This window comes from Strigops habroptila, chromosome Z (assembly GCF_004027225.2).
Source record: "Strigops habroptila isolate Jane chromosome Z, bStrHab1.2.pri, whole genome shotgun sequence".
Lineage (NCBI taxonomy): Eukaryota > Metazoa > Chordata > Aves > Psittaciformes > Psittacidae > Strigops > Strigops habroptila.
In genome coordinates, this window is record NC_044302.2 from 97,052,249 (window position 1) to 97,066,419 (window position 14,171).

General features: G+C 47.1%; 1 protein-coding gene across 3 annotated transcripts in view; it reads left to right on the forward strand.

Annotated features, from left to right (window-relative positions):
- Nucleotides 1-1,860: 1,860 nt before the first annotated feature.
- The window catches only part of SETBP1 (SET binding protein 1), a 269,322-nt gene continuing 257,011 nt past the window's right edge, over nucleotides 1,861-14,171 (forward strand). The window contains exon 1 of one of the 3 annotated variants that reach the window (XM_030511888.1): nucleotides 1,861-3,227. The gene's annotated coding sequence lies outside the window, so the exon portion shown is untranslated. Of the gene's footprint in view, nucleotides 3,228-5,071; nucleotides 5,453-14,171 lie in introns of those variants that run through there. The other 2 variants (XM_030511890.1, XM_030511889.1) reach the window with 2 other exon arrangements.

A 14,171-nucleotide genomic window follows, 5' to 3' on the forward strand; every position in this document is an offset into this window, starting at 1 on the left:
ACGTCGACATTTTCAGTGACATTTCTGATTCAGAAGTTTTTCAGATGCGTGTTTGTTTGGGATGGAGGTGGGGTTGATCTATTGATCATCTGAGCTTTTTGGTGTATTTTATTGATTTGTTTGTGGAGGGAAGCAGGAGGAAAGGACCATGAGAGAAGGATGGACGGGGCCCGTTGCCTCTACCCATCAGTTTGGGATTTGTAGGTATCACAGCAGAGATATGTAGAGAGATACAAACGCAATTAATTGTTTGGTATGTTCTTTATCTAGGAGCTTTACCCAGACAGGATGAGGAAGCATGATGGGGCTGAGGGCACAGACTCACCAATGTAGTTGAGTCTGCTGAGGGTTGGTGAGGGCTACGCTGGCATCTTGTGCACAAAACACGAAGCTCTCCTACCCAGTAAGCCTTAAATTGTCATAGATCTGTTGCCACAATTTTAAGGGATCATGGCACCATGGCTGGTGGGGTTCAACCTAGGTAGTCCTTGCACCAGCTCAACCCTGAAGCCAGGTCACTCGGATTATGGCCTGCAGTTACCAATTGTTCAGAGCAAAGGGGAGAAAGTTGGTGTACTTTGAGCCTCCTGCAAGACTCTGGGACAGGAATTCCTGTGGCACCATGGGATATACTCACCATATACCAGAGGGGTACTCTCTGCTTCCCCCTCAACACTACCTTCACCTGTAAGTACACTTCCACATCTTCACACCACAAACCCTCCCTTTTCTGGGGGTTTGTCCTCATTCCCTGTGTGATTTAGTCTCCCCAGAGTCTTAATCAGATCCAGAAAAGAGCAACAAAGCTAGTGAAGGGCCTTGAGCACAAGTCTGATTAGGAATAGCTGAGGGAATTTAGTCTGGAGAAGAGAAGGCTCAGGGGGGACCTTATCACTCTGAAAGAAGGATGGAGCCAGGAGGTGTCTGGTCTCTTTTCCCAAGCAACAAGCAGTAGAACAAAAGGTCATGGCCTCAATGTGTTCCAGGGAAGATTTAGATGGATATTAGGATCAATTTCTCCCCCAAAGAGTGGTCAGGCATTGGAACAGGCTGCCCAGGGCAGTGGAAGAATCACCACCCCTGGAGGCGTTCAGAAACTGTGTAGATGTTGCCCTCAGTGACATGAGTTAGTGGTGGTCTTGGCAGTGCTGGCGAACAGTTGGACTTGATGATCTTAAAGGTCTTTTCCAACATAGTTCACTCGGTGACTCTATGATTACTCAGACAAGACAACAATTTACTCCTGCGAGTAAACATTTGCCAAACCAGCAACCCAAGTGACAGCATCATTCAGACCACTGGCAGAGCAAGGGTGGGAGAGCAAAAGCCCAAGGACATGGATTTTGTGCAGGTCTGCTGGCCAGGAGCTGGATTTGTGCGGTATTTTTGGCACTGTTATTGCTTCATACTGAAAGGTTGGGGGTAGGGGGGAGCTTTAATCCTTAAAATAGGTGTTGGGAGTCTTTGCTTGCCTCCCTCAGCCCCAGAGAGGGATTCCTCATGTCAGCTCTGAACAGCACTCACTAGCCCCCCAAAATCTCCCACATATGTCATGAGCCTGCAAGGGCTGTGCTGTGGAAAAGGTATTTTTTCTTTTTGAGGGGGGGGGGATAGGGGAGGAAAACTGAGATTGAAGTGGGATAAATTCCACTAACCTGAATCTCACCTTCCCTGCCTTTTCTCCCCTGCCCCCATCACTGCTGCTGTTGTGTCAGGTAGTGGCACTGTTGAGTACATTAACCCAGGGCTGAGCACTGCAGCCACACCGAGTGTGCGGCTGTGTGGCTCTGTGTGTGTGATTGTGCGCCTGATCATTACCATTTATTCCCCCCCCTTTCTCCCGCTTTCCCTCCCTCCCCAGTGCTGCAGGACTCCGTGAGAGAAGCAGAGGAAAGAGAGAGACGGACCCATCAGCCCCCAGATCTGCTTAAACAAATCGCCGCCCCTTGCAAGGGAGGGAAAAGGAGAGAGCGGGCAAAACCAGACCTAAAGACAAAATAAAAGGCAGAGAAAGGAAAATCCAGCGGGGAGCAAAAAGCAGCCCCCGGACGCACCCTTTCGAGGCTGTACTCTCAGGGAGGAGGAGAGGGGGGAGTGTTGTGTGTCTGTGCCTGTGTGTGTGTGTGAGCACCGATCCCGGCCCGTTAGGAAGAAGGGGTGTTTCCCCCGCCTCCCCTTGCCCTCCTCCCCTCCTTCCCTCCCTCTTTTCCCTCCCTCTCTCCCTCGGCGCGGCCCGGCGGGGGGAGCGGGCGGCCGCAGCCCCGCATCCCGCCGGAGCTCCGGCACCAGCTCGGGCCCGCTCCGGAGACCAGAGAGCAGCCGGAATAAAGGGAACAGCTTCCTCGCCGCCAAACCAGCGCTGTTCTCGTCGCGGGGTTTTGCTCTTTCTTTCTTTTCTTGCCTTTTTTTTATTTCCTCCCCCCTTAATTTTTTTTTTTTTTTTTAAACTCGCCGGGAAAAGCAAAACCGAAAACGCTTCTACCCTCCTCTTCTTCGCCCCGCTTCAAAAGGCCCCCAAACAACCAACAGCAACAAGCAGAGAGCAAAAAGCCCACCCTCAAAAAAAAAAAAAAAAAAAAAAAAAAAAAAAGGAAAAGAAAAAGCGAGAGAGCCAAAGACGAGCTCCATCGATTTCAAATCCAGGATTTTATCCAGTGCATTGATTTTTTTTCTTCCCCCCCCCTTTTTTTTTCTCCTTCCCCCCTTTCCTCCTTTCTTTCACCCCCCTTTCTCCTTCTCCCCCTTCCCACCCCCCTTTTCCTTTTTCATTTTATTTTGGATCCTGCTAAAATTAGCCGGGACTGCTCTGGGTGTTGCGTGTTAATTTGATTTACTCCGGGATTCCGGCTTCCAAGACGCCATTTTCCCCCCTTCTCGCTCTATCTCGCTCTATTTATCTATATCTATCTATCATCTATCTGCCGAGCTATCTATCCGTCTGTCTGTCCGTCCACCTCCCTCTCCCCGAGTGCCTTCCCTCCTCCCCCTCCGCCCTCCTCGCTCTCCGCTCTGCGTGTGCTGCGCGGCCGTGCGCTCCCCTAATCTGACAGATGAACACCGCCATGGGTTTGCCGCAACACAAGCAAAAGCACCTTTGGGGGCTGTGGCGAGGGATTGAAACCGGGATCTAAAGAGAAGACACAAGAAAAGGGGGAATCCGAGGGAGGAGGAAGAAAGAAAAAGAGGAAGCTGCTAAGAAGACCCCCGCTGCCTTTTTGGGGATATGGGTTAGTAAAGGAGGGGGGGGGAGAAGGGGGGCAACAAAAAACCTGAGCCATCGAGGAAAGATCTGTCTTGATGATCCGGATGGCGGGAGGGTCTCACCCCTCTCTCATTCTCTCTCTCTCTCTCTCTCTCCCCCCCTCCCTCCTTTTTCTCCTCTGCATGCAAAAGTTAATGTCTTCTCCTTTTTATCATGTTGTGACTTTGCAATGGCGCGGAAAAGGCTTTATTTATTGGAGGGGGGGAAGTATTTCTTTGCTGTGCAATGCCTGCGAGTTCTCCTCTCCCTCTCCGACCCCTTCTCTCCCCGTGCTTTGTGGCTGGTGGTAGTGGGGGAAGTGTATATGTGTGGTTGGGAGGGTAGAGGGGTATAAGACAGTGCTGCTGGGAAGGGGTTGCAGTATTTTTTGGGAGTTTGCATAATGTATTTACCCCCTACCCCTTTATCACCCCCTCTTTGGTAGCCGATATGTTTTCCCTAAGGCTGCCGGGGGTGGCAGAGATGTGTGTGCGTGTGGAAAGGCGGAGTGGGGCGGAAGAGTGTCGTCCCCCCCCCCGCCCCCCCAGCTTCTTAAATTGCAGGTTAAGTGGAGCTAGAGAGCAACATTGAAACCTTATGGGGATTTGTGTGCGTGTGCCCGACTGTGTGTGAGTGTGAGTGTGCGGGGTCCGCTCTCAGGGAAGTGGGGGGTGCCCCGGCGCGGCCCCGCGCTTGTTTTGACATTGAAAAGGACACACAGCTCCCAAAAGCGGCAATTTGCACGAGCAAAGAAGTGTGTGGGGGGGTGAAGGGTGGAAAAAAGGGGGTGAAATTAGTAACGCGAGGCTCCCCCTCTCCCCCTTGCTCGGTAAGGCACGTTAATAATGATTATTAATAAGCCGGTGATTGCCTCCTCCAGGACCCCGGTGTCTTTTATATACTCTCCCCCCCCCCGCAATGGGTGGAAGTGGAGTTCAGCTTTGGGAGGTTTGAATATCGCCGGTATGCTATTATCGGGAGGGGGGGGGTGTAGTGTTGCTCTTAGGGGAAGGGGGGACACACAGCCTTCAGCCGCGGGTGGCTATTGTCACCTCCAGTCCCGGCGCAAGGCTCCCTGCGCACCTCCGTGCTCACACTGGCACTCATTCCCGTCCCTCGCCGGGTTTCCCCTGCGGCCACTGGGAAATCGGGTTCCTCCGTCGAGACGGGAGCCCCCTCCCGCCCTTATTTCCCTTGTGTGTGAGTGTGAGTGAGCGTGCATCACACCGGTCACTGTGTGTCCCTTGCGCTGCCTTGCCCCTGCCTGTGTGTATTTATGTGTCTAAAAAGGCAGTTGAGAGAAGGATTTCCGATTCGTTTCCGCTTCAAATAAACGGCGCTGATAATCTCGGGCCTGACGCCTGATGCTAAAAGGGCAATTCGCCGCCGGGAGACGGACCCTACGGGGGTTGCTGTGCACTGGGGACCCCCACAACCCCGTACCCCCCCTCCCTAGAGGGCAGGTCCCCCATCCCAGGGGGGGTTTGAAGTCCGGAGAGGTCCCCAATAGGAGCGAGGTGAATGAGCACTGGGGGTGCATTTGGAGGGGATGGGAGGGTTAAGGGGGAGCACTGCCGCTCATGTTGCTGCTGAGGAGTGCCCAAAAGGGCCGGGGGCGCTGGGAGCGCGGCGTGCCGAGCCGGGCACTGGGAGGAGTCCGCCGCAAGCAAATGCGGCCGGCGGGGAGGAAGGGAGGGAAAAAGGGAAGGAGGAAGGGAAAAGCAGGGGTGGGATCGGGGGGGCAGCCGGGCAGGGCTTCTTCCCCCGCCCGCAGAGGTGTTTCATTAGCCACCGTGCCGCCTTGTGCCCCCATCTGTCAACCCGCGAAGGGCGAGCGGGGCCCTGAGCCCACTAGTCCTGGGCGAGTCACCCGACCCTTCCCCATCGGCAGGAGCATGCCAGGGGCAAGGGGCTGCTGGCAAATCCAGCCCGGCGATGGGGATTATGGACCCAAATGTGAACAATTATTGATCAGGCAGCCCCTGCAGCCAGGACTAACTTGGTGCAGGCTACAGTAATGATATAATCAGCTGTCTAACGCTGGGCAGAGGTAGCAGGGAGCTGAGGAAACGAGTGTCTAGGACCTTTTATCGCGGACGGGAGGGGAAAAATGCCTATCAGGGAAAACGTGCAAGCAGCCGCCTCATGCACACACCTCTCTGACCTTCGCTGAGATGACTTCCCTCGGTCAGAAGCTCCTTCTACTCAAAGGTGATACTTTCATTTCTTCTCCGTTTGTTTTTCAGCTGAAAGGAGTTAAAAAAAACTCCGGACAAAAACACCCTCTAAACAATGAAGTTGTACTTTAATCTCTGCTCTGAAGGGTTATGTAAAACCAGGGTAAAAAAAAAAAAAAGCAAGCAGGAACACTCAGTGAATGGAGGCTTCTCTTCCATCTCTTATTGGCTTTGGCTTTTTTTTTTTTTTTTTTTTTTTAACTTCTCAAACTTTTAATTGAAACCAGAAATCTATTGAGAAGTAACTGAGCCAAGAAAACCTCTGTTTTCTCTGCAACGAGGGATGGGAAATAAATAATTTTTTGCTGATGTTATTTCAAGTTGTTTGAGCTCTTTGGTTCCTGCCAAAAAGCCCAGCATAGATTATTAACACATTATCATTTTAGGAGGATGCACTTTCTGAAATGTAATAAAGTGGTGTGTTAGGTTTGTGGAGAGCCATAAACTATGCTAGTTGTTGGCAAACAAAAGAAACAGTGGCCGTGATTTATTATTAATAATAACCTAACTGAGCTATTTAGCTTGACTTGATGTTTACTGTGCTTCTCTGCTGAGATTGCTTAGTATAATTTCCAATAATGTACTGTGATTAAGTTGGGAACTGTTCTTTTTTAACGGCTGCTTTTGCCACGTGCTTAATTAACTCAAGGACTTAAATGCTTGAAAAGGTCCAACAGTCATCTCTTGGCTTTAGATGCTGCTTAATCTCCTCTTCTGGTCTGTTTTGACCCATCCTTTGAGCTCCTTTTCCCTAGCACTCACATCTTTTACGTGTAAGTGCCAGCTTACCAACAGGACTCTTGTTTTCCATTACAAGATTTGGCTAATCCCAGTTTCAGTGACTTTTTTTTTTTTTTGCCCTCTCAGTAGGACTCAATTGCTCACACATAATCTTTCCCTTCTGTTTTCTTTCCCCTTTGGACAACACCCTCCAGGACTGAAAAAGTCTTGCCTTGTGCTCCGAAACTTGCAATTACACAGCAATTCTGACTCTTGACCCAACTAGTAGCAAGAAAGGCTATTGTTTAATGAACCACGTAAAAACAGTTCTGGGATCCAACAGATTGCTGTGATGGAAATGAAAGCTGTCCCACTGAACTGATGACTGATTTGTTTAACCATATGCCCAGGCGGTTCTTGCTCTCTGTTAACTACCCATCTTTGGAGTATCTGTGATCTGTGGCTCTGCAATGATGCTGAAAGGCAGCTTTAATAAGTGCCAGAATGTGCTCCATAATGCATAGCCCACAATGGGGCAGCTGAATAAGATTTCAGAAAATTCGGCATGTCATTTTGGCCTACCATAACATGTAGGTACACAAGGGTTTGAGTGTGCGAGTGCCACAGTTAAGCATACATTTGATGGGGAGACAATGGCAGCAAATCTGTGCACTAAAGAAAAATAGGTAGTCAGATGAAATCTTTAGCAAGGTCTAACCTTATTGTTGGGAACTCCAGGCACTCTTAGGGCAGCAGCAGTCCAAGATTTAGAGTTAGCCCAAAGCAAGAAAGATGGGTGTCTGTGAGAGAACTTTAGTGGAGAAGGTTCCCAGTATTTTGCTGCAGGGCCAGTGGTTTTTACTGGGACTGGTTTTGCTGCTGTTTATAGGTTCTTTACTTTCTCTCTTTCCAACTTGTTAAAAAAAAATATAGTTTCCTTTCCCGTTATCATTTTTGAGAAAATAAAATGAGTCATCCTTTTAGGAAATTGTCATCTTGATTAAAGATGGGCTTTAAAACCCCTCAACTGCAGTTTTTAGCCTGGAGGGACTGTCAGATCTGAAAACAATTTCCAAACTTTTAAGACTGAGACTCCTTCACCTCCTCATAGAGGAAAGAAATCAGGTTGCAAGCATGCATCACCAGCACAGTGCTTCTGAGATACACTCAAACCCTTAGAGACAATTTCATTCTCCTTCTCCCAATGTGAGAGAGAATGAAATTGATGTAGCTTTAAAAGTCCATGGAGTCTTCACACCTGCTTAGGGATCTGCTGGATGCTGGGAACAAGCACAGCCCCCCAACAGGCACCTGCATTCTGCATTCACATTTAGCGGGTCATGGAGAGAGCAAAGAGAGGAGAAACGTAAAATCATTTCTTAAATTGAGTAAAAGCAGCCAGAGAATAATGCAGCTTGTCTTTCAATGTGTGAAGGAAGTAGGGGGTCGTAATTTCTGTTTATCATCTCTTGAGAGGGAACAGAGTTAGAGGCTATTTTGCCCTTTTGGAGTTGAATTTGCTTTGCAGCACAGATTGTCCAAACACAATGATGAGCTTTTACTGTAAGCTGTGGGGCAGCTGGAGATGAAAAGCAATCTTCTGACATTATTTCATTTAGGCTTTTTTTGCCTTCTATGAAACTGAAAATTTCGAGGAGTTCCAGGGTTACTCACCCCTTTCTGCAAAACGCCAAATCAGAGCTCTGGACCTCAAACACCCTGAGGATTGTGAGGATTTGATCCAGGCTTGATTATGATCTTTACAGCTCTAGTTTGCTTCCAAGTCTAGCAGGGATCTTTTCAAGGTCTCAGGCCTCTGTATCTCTATGATATTTGTCCGTCCACCCAACCCGTGTGCCATTGCCAGTGTGTAACAATGACCCTGTTGGCTTTGAATATGAAGGGCAAAGTGATGGGGCTGAAGCACAAGTGACAAAACAGGAAGGTAGTCAGAGAAGTACTCTGGGAATGCAGTCACTGGTATTGTTCACAGATCCCAGGGCTGGGTTTACTCTTGCTTATGTGTGGTGGCAGTGGTGGGGCTTGAGTAAGTGCCAATCCAGCACAGGGGTCTTGCAGGGTAAAAAGGAGCTGTATGGATGGTAAGGATGAGCCTGAGTTGTCTTTCCTATGTTGGGCTGATGAGCCTGATGAACTTTTTTGAAAGCAAGCTCAATGTGTGGAAATGCCATGCAGGAAGAGACCAATCTCCACGCAAATGTGAGGCCAGAAGGTGGTGGCAAGGCTCTAACCTGTCTTGGTCAACACCACAGCACAGCTTGGCCCAAGGCTTGGCTCTGCAGGTGCATTATATATTGGGATGCAAATACTGGCAGAGTTGGGTGCTGGGGTTGCGGCTAAATGCTGTTGTAGGGTGATTTATGCAGCTTCTTACTACCTCTCTAAAGTGAATTCCTGTTTCTGTAAGGATTGGCGTACAGTCCTGGGCAGTTAAGGTTCTGGGATTGTGGCAGTTTCCTCTACTGTAGTACTGTGTCTCCTGTAATAGTGCTTGGGAAAGCTGTTCAAAAGAATGCGTGGTAGGCAAGCGTGGGGTAACCCAGGACTCACTTGAATACCTCAAAATTAGAGATAGGTTAAAGATCGGAAGCCTGAGGTTTTATGTTACTTTGAAATTTTTGTTAGCCTTAACCTTTAAAACTGAGAGATACATATGTGTACAATGAATCATTCTGGTTCTGTCCTGGTATTTCAGCAGACGGAGAAGCTGATTTTAAGGTGGGAGGCAGAAAATTATGATACTCAAACCAGAGGTCAAGCTACAAGGCGTTACAGGCATGTGTCTCCTCCATATGAATCCACATATCATGAATAGCCTAATGGTGTGATTTCTAAGACTTGGACACTGGCCTAACTTCCCTGTGTGTTTCCAGACACAGTGTATTCTGGAGTGATGCTGTGAACCATGCCTACCTCTCCCTGAGTCTTGCTGAATTTTTGGCTTTGGAGAATGCAATGGGGTTTCCACCACATCTCCTCTGAAATCTTATTAGTTTGCTAGACAAGGAAATACTTCTTGTAGTTTTTTTGTTTGTTTGTTTTCTTTTTGTGTGGGTTTTTTTTTTTTTTTTTTTTTAATTCTTCTTTTTCCCTCTAAAACCTTCCTATGGAACTGTATATTGGGAATTCAATAGAATTCTGCACAGGGGAATAATCCTCTGCTGAATTCTTCAGTTCTTTTTCAGAAGGGATCAGACACATGGATCTTTACTGGAGGAGTTTAGTAAGTGTTTAAACGGGATTGTGTACATGCAAAGTATTACAGCAGGCATTGGGGCAAAATGTTATTATACATACCCCTTGTTCTTAAGGTTGCAAAACAGTTTAAAATATTAACCTGTACATTCACATCCTTGTAACTTCCATAAACCTTCTCATAATGGGCTGAAAAATGTCACGCTTTTTCTTTGCTGATGACAATTTGAGTAAATTCTCTTCAGCTGTCAGTTGTTCCTTCCCCCCACCCCAGCTCCCCAGTATATTCAGCAAAAGTGAAAATGGGGCAAGACAAGCAAACACTTTTCTCTTTTAAATGCTTCTAACCACACGCTCTTAAGCAGGGCAGTAGCCTAACCTGCTGGACTTTGAACTGATAAATGCATATAAACTTAGGGCTTGTTGAAGGTCTTTGTCTTCTATGGTGCTTTGAGCAACCTGGTCTAGTGGAAGGTGCCCCTGCCTGTAGCAGAGGGTTGAAACTAGATGATCTTTAAGGTCCCTTCCAACACAAACCATTCTGTGATTCTATGTTTCTATGATTCTATGACTGTATGATTCTTCTGGTAAGTGAGGGGGACAAAATAATGGAGGTCATGGTTTCTGATGCCATGACAAATTAAAAGTGTTGATGGAGATCCTTTCACCTGTTGGCTTAAAGAAAGAAGCCCTGTCCCTGCAAATCCTGATGGATAAGTGTCATAAATGGCATTTGCTGTAGGTGTTGTTACATTAGATCCCAGTTCTGTGTCATAGGAGGTAGTCACAGAAATGTGGGTCCCTCTCCTCCATTCTTTTATCAGAGTTAAAGACACATCTGCTCTTGAAACATGATGCCTTTTAAATGTGGCTTTCAGGCCAGAATAGCTTCCTCAGGCTAAGCTTGGTAAACAGACCTCCCAGGGCCCTTAAGGAAAAGATTGTGTGAGCAACAATTAAAATAACAGTAAGCTGCAGCATGGGCCTAGGTAGGAACTGGGATCCTGTTCAAACCTGCATCCATCTCCAGCTAGGGAGCAGTGGTATGGGTGCCTCAGGGGTCTCTTGACCCACCAGAACCCCCAGACCAAATGTTGTTTAGTTGGGACCTAAATGAAGGACACTGATTAGGAGACAGAGACCTGTATGTCAGCAGTGGACTGAGGGTGCACCCATGACTGATTTGACCTTGGATTCCCCCAAATTCTGACCCTATCCCAACCTTTAACATCCTCCTGAAGTCAGTGGTGTTGCAAGGGAAATTACAACTCAAAGTCCTGGTCCTGCTTGAAGAGAGATTTGTGTTGTGAATACGCTGCTCCCAATCCTACTTGCTGCGTTAGAGTCTGATGTGTACAGAGAGCACAATGAAGTGGTTCAGCTGGAGAGGCCTTTAGGACTTACAGGTACTCAGCAGGCTCTTATCTTCCGTCTGACTCGACTTCTCCCAGCAATTCTGTAACCGCTTCCTCTTCAGCCTCATTAGAGGCAAAGCTATTCCTTTCCTTTGCCCATAGCAGCTGTCGGTTATCTTGTCTTTATTCCTGGCCTCAGGTCTTCCCACTGGCACGCTCTTGACTAACGCTTATGCCTCTGCAAGTCACTGTCCCAGCATTGTGGGCTGCTCTTTGCCCTGTTCACATCCAGCCACATTCACTCGTGTCCCGTGCTGCTTTTGCCTCCTGCTTTTTCTTTTGCAATCCATGAAGCTTTAAGGGCATTTCTGGTTTTACTGACCCAGACTCTCTCTTGCCTCAAAGCTGAAAGACATTCTGCAAGGCAAAGCAGTCTCAATGCCTTCGTCTAAATACCCCAAATTATTTTCCTCTTCTTGCATGACCTTTATATGCCATTTTTCCCACAGTCCCCCCAAGATGCTGGGGATGCTTGGTACGTAATACAGCACCAAAAAAGACACTACTGCTTACTCAGCATGGAAACACACAGTGCAAGCCTGCATGGACAGAATCCAACCTTTCTTATTCCTAGCCTCATCTGAAGCATGCAGGATTGAATAACAGGTGATGTGTTTTTTGTGCAACCTCTAGACTGGGGACAGGATAGATCCTGCACCGAAGCCTTTTTGGTTCTCCTTGTACCATCACTTACGGCTCTGAGGAATGGATGCTGAGCCAGGACATGGTGCATTCCCTATCAGATGCGTTGTTTTCTTTTATTTATTTCTTTGTATTTTCCAAAGGGAGGGAAAGCTGGTGTATTTGGCACACGTGCAACTGAAAATGAAATAATGGAGGAGGGGGGAAAAAAAATAAAAGGAGGAAGGAGTCCTCTGACAGCAGCGGTAAATAAAACCAAATCTGTCATTAATGATTTACATACAGAAATCATTTTCCACACGTTTCAAGGTGCAGAGGGAAATGTTTGATCAGAGGGAGAAGGAGATATTATTGCGCTACCATGACGGTGTTAGAAGGAGGCTACTGTGTCTGACGGCAGCTCTCCAAAAGCAGAGTTGATCTAAGAAAGTTTGGTAAAACAGATGGTGGAATTGAGCAGGGTTTTGCTTTCTGCAGCTGATGTCTGTGCCAATAACCTTTCCCTAAATACCCATAAAACTTTCCACTTGTAGCCTGGATTGGCTGCCACTGCCTTCAGGATGATGCACTTTGCAAGAGCTGGCTAGAACAAAGCAAACATTTTAAGCCCCTTTCTTGTCCACATTGACACTTTTCCCCTAAGAGTCTTAGGGCTGTTGTTAACAGAATAAGTTTTATCCTTGTAGTAGCACACACTGCTGTACCTATCAGAGTGTTTGGTGTATTCTCTTGGATCATCTCAGGAGTCACCTTTGATTATACATCACACTGAGAGTGGCAATGCTTAGTCTGGGAGCTCAGCAACCTGTTGTTGACCTGACATAGGCAAATCTGGCTTGGTTTTTTGTGTTGTAATGAAATGGAGCACAGCTGGCACCTCATTCTGTTTTGTAGTGTCCTGGAGGCCTAATCTTCACAAGGGTGATGGGTAAAAATGACATGCCTACTCTTGATGTCACTAGGATTAAACTCTATTCCTTGATTCAGAGGTGTAATTCCAGTGAACTGAGCCCAGCTTTAGAGCAGTCCTGCAGCAGCATTTGCCTCAGAGAACACAAGTCAGAGGAGACTGGTTCTTAGATACTTGAAGTCAGCATGAGGGGCTGTTTAGGGGTCTGATGACCATACTCTCTTCCCTGACACCCAAATACAACTTTGGGTTGTGGGTGAGTAGATTTACAAAACCTTAGCACAGTTCTCAGCCAGGAACTTATAGAAGTCCTTGGGCAACATGATGGGCATCTTTCCTCCTACTGCAGATGCGCGCTTTGCTACACTGGCTGTTGCCACAGCTGTACCTTGGGCAGTATTGCTTTTATGGGCCTTGTGATTTATGGCTGTGTCAGTTGTTTAATCATTCAGTTGGCCCTCCCTTCAGCACTGTAAGATAGTTAGTTACTTACATAGAAAGGTGACTATCTGATCTAATTATGGAGTCTCAAACCTAGTTATGGAGCCAAATATAATTCCATAATCTACTCTTAATGTCTCTATGTTAAGAAGACAGATACACGCATGTGTAATATGCATATTTGCATGCCTCTGTAATTACAGGTATGCTTGGGCTCTCATTTATTTCTGCTGCTGTATCTCGGGGGGAATGCTTGCAGCCTCATCTGGCTGTAGGACATCTTTGGTTCTGGCAGTGTTCAAGGCCAGGTTGGACAGAGCCTTGGGTGACATAGTCTAGCGTGAGGTGTCCCTGCCCATGGCGGGGGGTTTGAACTAAATGATCTTAAGGTCCTTTCCAACCCCAATACTATGATTCTATGATTTGGTTTACCTTATCTTTTCCCCTTCAGTTGGCTTTTCCTGGCTCCCTTTGCAGGCATTGGGCGTGCTGAGGCAGAGTCATAGGTCAGTTATGCTGGTGGAGGTGCAGAGGGCTGCTTGTACTCAGGGCAATCTGATGGAAACTACTGAAGATTACATTTCTATTGTTATTCTGTTAATGACTGTTAATTCTTGCTCCTGTTTTTCATGTAGATAGACCTGGCAAAGCTTGCATCCTTTCCTTTCAGAGAAAGTCCTCACATAACCCATGAAAAATCAGAGGCAGACGTGGAAGGACTGGAACAAAAGCAGTGTTTGAGGCAGGAGGACCACGTGGAGAGGAAACACCTTTCTTCTTCTAATTTACCCAATTAATGAATTACACACCTTAGTTAATACTTTCATAGATAATCTGTGGATTACAGGAATTCATATATGGTCATTCCACTCGCAATTATCCTTATCAGTTAAGGATCTCATACTGTATCTGTTGTATACCCACACCTATTTTATACATGTCTATATACAGGTATATATTATAGATGGGAATTTCAGCAGTATGTTTCGAATTGTCTTGCACTAAAGAGACCAATTTTCCCAGCAGTGGAGATAGAGGCCAAGTAATATATCCCAGAAGCACAGTATGGCTATGGTTGGAAGGGCCTCTGAAGATCGTCTAGTCCACCATGCTGGTCAGCACAGGGTCACCTGGGGCAGGATGCTCATGGTTGTGTCTGATTGGGATTTGGACATCTTCAGGCCACCTCTGATTCTTTATTAAGGGATGACATTCGTTTGTTTTGCTTGAAGGGGAAGCCCTTCTGCCTTGTTTCTGTCCTGATTGGCTCAAGTTGGGTGAAAGGGAGAGGGTGTTTCCTATGGGATCTATAGTGTGGATGGAAAATAGCTGTCACAGTCATTTTTTTC